Here is a 10,650-nt window from a genome sequence, read left to right on the forward strand (position 1 = left end):
TACAATTCAGCAAAGTAAATGTCATTTAAAATTAAGAGATGGTAGCCTTTGAGATTTGAGTGAAAACTTTATTATGTGTAAAGGCTACCAGATCGTTTAAAATTATATTCAGTTTAGTTCAAATTAATAATTCAAAATTGTAATTCAAGATCTTAAAACTAGTTGTTGAACTCGCTTCAACATGGCGGCCTCCCTTGCGTTGACGCAACTTAGTATTCACATGCCCCAGATAGCATCCAACCGAATACAGTGCTTTGTACAATTGGCATATTAGAACCAGTCTGGATCAAACCGGCTCTTAGTATTTTAGGAATATGATCGTTGGCTAATAAAATTTCGATATTGATGGGATTGTAGAAATGGGGGTCCGCTAGATCTGTCAGATGATTATAAAGCGACTGTAGACGTTTCTCATTGGTGGATTCAGCAAAGGAAGTATTGAGTTGGGATTTCACCTCTCCAGTGATTTGGACCTTCACCGTATGGTCATGAAATGATAGGAGGTTGAGGGTGGCATATGTTTTCCCTGCTCTTTGCGTTATCGGCAATTGTATTCGCTGGACCAAGTGGGTGGAAATCAAAGTCTGTGCTGCGCCCGAATTCATTAATAGGCGTATTTTGTCGCATCCTTCAACTGTAACCACCTTCGCAAGTGCTGTTGGTACAAAGATGTGGCGTTTCGCACGGCATGTCAGCCGGTCGCTAACGTTGGACCTACGGTTGGAAGCAGAAGAAGTGGATGGCATTTGTTCGGACTGTTTGGGGCTGGAATTCTTTCTGGCGGACCGACTTGATAAAGGTGCGTTTTTTGTCAGGGTTGCCATTTGATGGTGACGAGCGCCGAGAGTTAGAAGACTTTGCAGAAGAGTGAGCGGTTTTCTTGGCATCCATGTGAAGCATTGTGTGGTGATTTTTTTGACAAACGACACATGTTTTGCGGCTAGGACACCATTCACGAGTGTGGGCAGTGCAGAGGCAATTAAAGCAGAAGCCTTTCTGCTGGGCTATGGTTCTTCTTTGCATGACGTCCATGGCGGAAAAGGTAGGACATAATTTTATGAAATGCCGTTCTTTGCAAATGCGGCACTTTGGTACGCTGGAAGTATTGCTAAACATAAGATTATATAAATTGTGAGCATAGGGATGGAAAACTAACAATTGGGAAGAATGCAGAGTTTTACTAGAGGGCGAACAACGATTCCATTTTGCGTGCGAATTTCTGCGACTCGAACTTTAGAATCTTTTCCCGTAAACACTTTTATAACCCGTCCAAGTCGCCATTCTGTAGGAGGAAGGTTATCGTCTTTGATAACAACAAAGTTGTCGGGAGCTAAGTCCCTCTGAACTCGTTTCCATTTGTATCTGCGCTGAAGTTCGGTTACATATTCGTTTTTCCAACGTCTGGCAAAATGAAGTTGTATGGTTTCTAAGCGTTTCCACCTATTCATTAAGGACAAATTGTCTGAAAACTGTTCAGGTATTGCAACAAGAGGTGCTCCGCGTAGCAGGTGACCAGGAGTTAGAGGGAGGAGTTCGTTTGGTTCGTCAGTTAGAGGAGAGAGTGGTCTGAAAATTCTTCGTAGGTATATTTTGTATTACCAGCAACCTTTTTCAAATGAGACTTCATGCTCTTCACTGCCGCTTCCCAAAGGCCACCCATGTGTGGGGCATGGGGCGGTATGAAATGCCAAGTGAAGCCGTGTAAGTTATACTTGGACACAATGTGTTGCTCAGTTGATTGTAGGAATTTTTTATATTCATTGCACAAGGTGCGACTGGCACCGACAAAATTGGTACCGTTGTCTGAAAAAACTTGACTTGGAAGGCCTCTTCGTCCAACAAATCTGTTGAAGGTAGCAAGAAAGGCATCGGAGGTCAATTCAGAGCAAACTTCTAAATGAACTGCTCTAGTGGAGAGGCAAACAAAGATCGCTGCATAGCCTTTTTGCAGCTTGGCATTGCGAAGCCGAGAAGTTTTAAGGTCGAAGGGACCTGCGAAGTCAAGACCAGTATTTGTGAAGGGTAAGGAGAAAGTGCATCGTTCAGGCGGTAATGCGGACATTATTTGTTGTTGTGTGCGGTGTTTGTAGATCGTGCACTTGTGACATTTACGGATACATAAACGAACTGCACTTTTTAAGCGGATTATGAAAAACTCTTGACGAATGGCTCTTAGCATCACTTGGTGTTCTGCGTGTAGAAGGAGTTGATGTACGTACTCAATGAACAGTCTGCAGAATAAGGATCTTTCGGGTAAAATTATCGGATGACGCTCGTTGTAACTGGCATCAGTGTTAGCCAGGCGACCGTCTACTCTAAGTATTTTATTTTCGTCAAGGAATGGGTTCAATGTAAGTATTCGACTTTTTGCGGGGATAGGTCGGTGTGACTCGAGAGCTTGATATTCCCAAGCGTAATGCGACATTTGTGCTATTTTTATGAATCTGTATTTTACAAATGTGATTTCATGGGCTAGAATCACTTTGTCCCGTACGCCTGACGTTTGTACTCTTTTACATCCATGTATAAATCTGAATACATATGCGAACACTCGTAGTGCTCGACTCCAGGAAGAAAAATGTTCAAGTAGTGAATCTCCATTAACCTGAGTATGAAGCGCAATTACTTTTTGCTCAGGTGCAACTTCTTGAAACTGTACTTGTTTTGGCCAATGTTGCGGTTCCTCGGATAACCATTTTGGCCCATGCCACCACAAGTTACAAGACTTCAATTCTGCGGCTGTACATCCACGGGTACCAATATCAGCTGGATTATCAGCAGAGGAGACGTGTCTCCAATTAGCATTGCCGACATTATCTAGTATTTCCGAAACTTTGTTGACTACAAACGTTTTCCAGTGATAAGGTGGTTTACTGATCCATGCCAGAGTAATAGTGGAATCAGTCCATAAATAGATTTCAGGATTTGCAACCTTGAGATTTCCGATGACATTTTTTATCAACTTTGACAACATTGTTGCACCACACAATTCAAGTCTGGGTAGGCTAACAGTTTTGAGTGGTGCTACCTTACTTTTTGAAACTAGTAGATTAGTGTATGTTATATTATTTGGAAAAGTGGAACGGATGTATAAACAGACACAGTATGCTTTCTCTGAAGCATCACAGAAGCCATGTATTTGGGCCTTGGCCTCGGGAGAATAGTGAATCCAACGAGGAATTTTTATATTTTGAATTTCAGAAAAGTTCACCAGAAAGGAATACCATTTCTCCAAAGACTGAGGTTTAATTTCCTCGTCCCAATTTGTTCCATCGATCCACAATTGTTGCATTAAGATTTTGGCAACCACTATAATTGGAGTTAACCACCCTGCAGGGTCAAATAACTTCGCAATTATGGACAAAACCCTTCGTTTTGTTATCGAAACAGTTGGTAACTCTATATGTGTTACCTTGTAGAAAAAATAATCTTTCATTGCATTCCATTGTATGCCCAAGGTTTTTGTCTCACTGATATCCTCAATTTGTAGGAATTCTTCGTTAAGAAGATCTTCGGGGGGTAGACTTTGCAGGATTTGTTGATGATTTGACGTTATTTTCTTTAGCGGAAAGCCTGCGGAATTAAGCAAGTCTATTAGTTCATGAAGATAAGATCTTGCTTCAGTTAATGAATGGGCTCCGGATAAAATATCGTCAACGTAAATTTGGCTCTTCAGAATTGATGATGCAGTTGGATGGGAAGTCTTACTGTCTTCACTAAGTTGAAGCAAAGTTCGAATTGCCAAATATGGAGCGCTGTTGACCCCGAAGGTAACAGTTTGCAGGCAGTAATCTTGAATTTCCTCTGTTGGAGAAGTTCGGAACAAAATTCGTTGGAACTGTTGGTCGTCTTCGCATACAAGAATTTGGCGGTACATTTTCTGAATGTCGCCGTTAAAAACATATTTAAAAACTCTCCATTTCAATACGACATTCATTAAGTCGTTTTGTAAAGTAGGGCCCGTATGAAGGATGTCGTTTAATGAGAAACCACTTTGGGTTCTCTTTGATGCGTTAAAAACGACTCTAACTTTGGTGGACACTCTTTCTGGTTTGACCACAGCGTGGTGTGGCAGGTAATAGGAGAGAAAGCGTTTGTTGTCAACAATTTCTTGACCTGAAGTTGGCTTCATGTGATCTAGCGATAAATATTCGGAGAGAACTTTATTATATTCGGCAGCTAGTTCAGGGTTTCGGTCATGGGTTTTTTCCATCCTTAAGAACTGACCCATTGCTGCATGTCTTGAAGCACCAAGGTATTGATCAGGTGATAAATTTTGCTTGAACGGGAGTTTTACTACGTATCGACCATCGGGTCGACGGTTTACCGTTTTTTATAGAAATCTTCACACCATATATCATCAGTAGACATGGTTTTCTCATTAGAAACATTTTCCAACTCCCAAAACTTTCGCAAATCTTGATTAAGTGGATCCGCAGTTGTCGTCCACGAGGCAAAGGAAACAACGGATTGTGAAGTGGGTTTGCCACTAATGATCCACCCAAATTCCGTATTCTGGGCCAATAGATTTCCAGACACATTCTTTTCAAGCCCAGGTTTTATAATGGCTGGCAATATATCGCTACCAATGAGTAAGTCAATAGGAGCGGGTTTGAAAAAGTTAGGATCAGCTAAGTCTAGAGATTTCAAGTGAGCAGAATCATGGATAGCGGTTGGGGATGCGGGCATTAATTCATTAAGGTTTGAAATCACAATAGCGGAAGCGGACACCTTGAAATCGGATTTCCTTGATTTTAACGTTAATTCACATATCTTAGACGAATTTTCCAGAAGAGTTCCACCCAGACCTGAAATCATTGTATAGGATTTCTTTGTCGGAATTTTAAAACGATTTATAATGCGACTCGCAACAAACGACTCCTGCGATCCTTGGTCTATGAAGGCTCGAATAGTGAAACAAATACCTTGATGTTCTACATCTACCAAGGCAGTGGGTAAAACAGTTTTTTGACCAGCTTGTGAAAAATGATTTTGAACGTTCGATAGATGGGAGTATGCAGCTGAAGATGTGGTAGGCAATTGAAATTGTATTTGATGATGGCTTTCTCATGTCCGAAATCGATTCCATCATATTCAGCCTTTTTGAAATAAATTCGTCTAGCTGATCCCAAGACGGCATTTCTTTATGATTCGACAGTGAATTTTCCGAAACTGTCAATGTGTCCTCGGGTAGCTTGGAAGAAACCCAATAGACTAATATTGGATCCCACGAGATGACAGAAATGTTGTATGTCCGAAGGACCGAGAGACAGTTATTTACAGTGTACTGTAAATTTCGTAATGTTTTACCTTTTTCAGATGAAACATTGTCAATCTCAAAAATTTTCCTTAACTGATGATTGATTAGAATGCGTTTGTTATCATAACGCTGGCGCAAAGCGTCCCAGGCTAACTGGAAGTTGTCATCAGTTAAAGGAAAACGCTTAACAATCAAATTTGCTTCGCCTCTGGTTTTAGCTCGCAAATGGAACAATTTTTGGGCGGGAGACAATTGCGAATGTTTAATGTAGATAGCCGTAAACATGTCACGGAAACTGGGCCACTTGTCGTAACCTCCGTTGAATAGTTCAGTATCGCATGGCGGCAACTTCAGCGAGAAACTTGAATCATTGGAAGCGTTTTTGTCCGTAGTTGATTTCGATTCTGATTTTGCCAGTTTTTGATTTTCAATATGTAAAAGGTCGAGAATTGAAGCTTTACAATCCTTGTAGGATTTGCATGATTCGGTGAATTTCGAATGAACCGAATCTCTCATATCCTTTGTAAAATCCGGGTTTTCGGAAGTCATTTCATTCTCATAGACTTGTACTAGTTGCCGCCAACGTCTTTCTAGGTCATGTAACTCGACCTGTAAACTAGAGGAAGTGTGTTCTTCGACAGGAGTTTGCTGAAAGTTGGCGCAGAAAGTTACCACTTGATCAGAAAAGAAAATAAATTTTTGTGGAGTTTTCGTGATGTTGTCTGTGTTGTTGGGACTCGTCTTGAGAAGTAGTTATAAACCAGTACTGTATCTCTACAAATGTTTCGAGAAATCAGTTGAGACGTTCAATATTATAAGATATTCAGTTAAGAATATTTAAAATTGCAAATTGTCCAACTTGTACGTCTAGTGGAAAAGACAACAACTTAACGTTGAAACCTTTAACAAATATTTATCCGAGTGTGAATGTAGGAAAATATAGCAAGATTCAACGTAGTTTACTTATATTATGATTTAAAGTAGTTCGAAACCCTATGTAAAGTGTGTAACGGCAGGTCTAACCCCACAAGTATATGAACGAAATCTCACAAGCAATAAGTTATTTTATTGGCGCAAGAGAACGACCGAACCAACGTTGAATGTTTAGCAAAACATAAAAAAAAAAACACCCAAGAAATGACAATACCACAATGTTTTATATTGATGATAAATTACGGCTTTAGTTCAGAAGGGGTTTCTGTATTCAAAACGAACGTATGTATATTAGCTTCGTCAGGTAACATAAATCTTGACTTTGTTTATAATTTTTTCTTTAAAAACAGCGCTGACTTAGTATAGATTAAGGTAAGAATATCCATATAACTTGAAAAATATATTCTATGTACTTATGTTTGATAGAAAGCAATTGAATTATCTCTCTCAATACAGATTTGGAGCAGATCAGTCTAAAAATCAAGAGAGAAATTGCAAATGGGATCTAAACCAATGTATTTGTGGTTGGTAGTTCTTAAAAAAAAAAACACACAAACTCACCAGACCAGAGAACCTCCGTGTTGAAATCATTGGTTGGATGAAAACACCTGATGTTGGTATGGACCAGCAAGAAGCACACTATACAATTGTGGTTTGTCCCGGTCTAAAATATGTGCACAAATTGTTTCGAATTTGTCTTTTGGAAGTCAACAACTTTCACAACAATTCAAAGTAATTATTCAATCACTTCAATGTAATGCCGAATTGCAACAAACTTGTTAAATCTCGAAGGTTCAGGATAATTAAACGACTTCAGCTGTCGCTGTTAATAATTATGTCGTAGGTGAATGAATGTTGGGTACTTACAATGATTCCAAGCGGCAACTTATTCTCCAAGTGTCCCCTTTAATTTAACCAAATTGTCTTCCCAAATATTCAGGAGCTCTGATAGCTATTTAACGGAAAATTTATAGAATTTTAGGGTTTGTTTTCTAGAATGGATGCATCGACGATACTTAAACCTTTGAAATTTTCTTTCCCGAATAATTCCATCTAAAAGTATTCACTCTTTAGAAGACAGTTGTAACCACCAACTCGCCAATAATTAGCAAAACTTATTTACCATGTAATTGATTTGTACTGTACACATTTATTTTTGTTGACATCAGCCGTTTCTATCTTCTTTCTTGTTTCCTGGTTAATTGTGCTTCAACGTTGTTCTTACACCAGTTTACCAAAATTTTCGTTTTGTTTTATATTTCGGAATACCGTTGCAAATTTATTGTACCCAGTAATGATGTGTACCACTTCCACGTAAATGCTTATAGGTAACATACAGTTGCCAATTCCATAAAAAAAAGAAAACCAAACTTTATGCTGCGTTTAATCCTGCTATGAACGTAATGTAAGTGGATTTTTTATGTATGCAAAATTGTTGTTTTGGTAGCTATTAAATATGCTACGAGGGAAGCGTTGTAAGTGGAGTTTGCGGGAGACACTAAAACAAATAGCAAATGTTAGAATTTGTTTTTATTTTGCTTTATCAGCGCTACCTTCTTTCCTTCAGCTCTTTCCGTTAAGTTTTATTTTTCTTTTCCAACCACACTGTATTTCTAATTTATTTTATTCCATGACATCCGCGACTTATTTATTATTCACTTAAGTATTTGTATTTTATTCTTTTGTTGACTTCTATGCCCGTAATTTTCCTTTTTGTTTAAAACTTTTTGTTTGCACGTTTGCAAATTATTCTTATCAACAAGAAATATGATCTTGGCACCACGGCGGCCAGTATATTATGACGTTTTCTCCAACTCTCGCCCCAACGGGGGGTTATTATTTGCTTTCTATTTCTCTAGCACCTGGTACTAAACATATGTTTGACTAAGAGAATCCTGTAACACAGGGAGGAGAACAGGGAGTATATCTCTTTAATTATTGAGGGCGTCTTCTCTTTATTTCTTTAATTCCAAGCAATCTTTGTTGACTGCGGTGTTGTGGATACGGTGGCTACCTACTGCGTCAACTAGTACGGTGCGTTGAAAAACTGCAGTGCGTCAACGTCTAATAAACCGACTATGTGTGGGCCCCGTGTATGTGCACTGTTCGTTTATGAAGCAGAGTGTGCCAATGTACAAAGAGAGCAGTGTGGTTGTCAGAGTTATAATAGTTATAATGCGACTGTGTCGTCGATGTATGGTATACACACAAACCTGTGCGTAGGCTACTTAACAGCAACGTTAGCAGAGCTTGCTGAGCGCTCGGTGGGGCGCTGTATGTGGATGGCGGTAAGAAAGAGCAGTCGTTGACAGTAGTGCGTTATGCAGATGGACAAACAAACGAAAAGACAACCAATGCAAACAAACCAAATAATTTTCCTAACAGTCGTTGGCAACAATAGAGAAGAATAGAAGAGAATGTCGTAAATGATGTGCCTGTTTGACTGTTAGTAACAGCTGGTTGTCTTGATGACCGTAGGTGGATGAGGATGCAGGTGTAATGTGTTGAACATACAGAACGACAAATGAAAGAATTGATCGACGTAATCCAATTTTGTTTTAGAGCTGGTTGTCGACCTCTGGTAATGGTAAAGACTCTGTGTATACGAACTGTATGCACATCTGTAGACAGAAGTAACGAGATGAGAAGCAAATTAGGCGTTTTTTTTTTTTTGAAAGTTGCAGCCCTACTGGCGTCTTTAGTTGTCAGTGTTTATGACGTCAGTATTAATGCTTTTTCTTTGGTTGTCTCTTTTGAGTGCTATGGTGTGCCGTTGTTGTTGTATTTAGCGAAGTAGATTTCTAGTTGGATTTCCTTCTAGTTTTTGATGGCCTTGAAAAAGACAGCCGTAGCTAAAGAGCACTTTGCAATGTAGGGAATAATGACCTACAATTTGGTAATTAATTGGAATGATTGGACGGACATATCAATTGTTGATGAGAAGTGATATTTATAGGAAACCAACCAACAAGTTTAAACAGTGGATGAGTAATTTTGCAAAGAGCGAATACTCTTTTCTTTGTGCGGGTAGCTTGTAGCTTTTTGTTATGCGGGTGGAATTTGTTGAATAAAACGGCGGTTTTGTAATCGACTTGGACGAGATTTATGTAGATTTTTTTTTTTTTTAACAATCGTTTGAACTTAAAGTGGAAATTCAAACGTTAAATTCTGCCAACAGAAGCATTCCCTATTCGCTCACAATTTAATATAATCTTACGTACCTTTTCTCCATGTTCCTTGAGAATTTGAGCAATAAATGGAATTAAAACCAGCGGATGACAATATATCCGAATTAAGCGAAATAGGTTATTTCCTTCAGGTTCTTGGTAGCCTCGATAGGACCATGTACAAATCTGGGGGAGCTATTGTCTAGTGGACTGTAGCGGTGAGTTAAGGTATTGCGGTGACAAACTCCTTCCGATTTGTAACACCGTAAAGGTTAATGAAAAAAGACAAAGTTTAATTTAGATTTGTTGCGGGTGAACAAAAAAGGGTAAGTTTTTATTGCTTGATGACAAGGCGGTTTATGTTTTAGTGAGTGAACATATAAGGCTGCGGCCATTTGCCCACAGTTTTTTAGTTACAATTCAGCAAAGTAAATGTCATTTAAAATTAAGAGATGGTAGCCTTTGAGATTTGAGTGAAAACTTTATTATGTGTAAAGGCTACCAGATCGTTTAAAATTATATTCAGTTTAGTTCAAATTAATAATTCAAAATTGTAATTCAAGATCTTAAAACTAGTTGTTGAACTCGCTTCAACAACTTCCAAATTTTCTAGGTAACATTTATATCTTTGCCTTTCAAAGTTTGTTATTAATTCTTTAATAATAGTGCTAATATTCCGAATATCAGCCTTAAGAGTGTTGTACCTGCCAGGATCGGCAGTTCTTCTAAGCGCTAGTTTCATTCGCTTACATTCTCTAATAAAACGGAGTATATTATTGGGTAACTCATCCAATAGGGAACTTTTACATTTTCTTTTAGGTACACATGCCTCAATAGAATCTCTAAACATCGTGCTTAGATTATCCACACAGCTATCTATTTCTGTGACAGAGGAGTTTCTGTCAATAGGTAAAGTATAACTTACAAGATCATCTTGAATTTTTCTTCTAAATCGACGCAAATTCATTCTATTGAAGTTATAGAAGACCTGCTCTTCGACGGTTTGTATGTTGACAACACATAACCTTATCTCAACCGCTCTATGATCCGATTCATAGTAATGTGTTGGCAATAAATCTTCACTTTCCAGAACTATACCTGGTGTTTTCAAAAAATAATCAATAAACGAGTCGTTCCCAACATTAGGCCTTGTGGGCTCTGCCGTGGGATATAATACTAGGGTTGGACAATCTGTCAAATACCCGTGAAGCTCCGTCCCTCTCCTGTTAGTAACTCGACCTCCCCAGTCCGGATGTTTCGCGTTCAGGTCGCAACCAATGATAACTTCAT

The sequence above is a fragment of the Musca autumnalis genome, unplaced genomic scaffold, assembly GCF_047663935.1.
Source record: "Musca autumnalis isolate F117 unplaced genomic scaffold, ASM4766393v1 scaffold_92, whole genome shotgun sequence".
NCBI lineage: Eukaryota > Metazoa > Arthropoda > Insecta > Diptera > Muscidae > Musca > Musca autumnalis.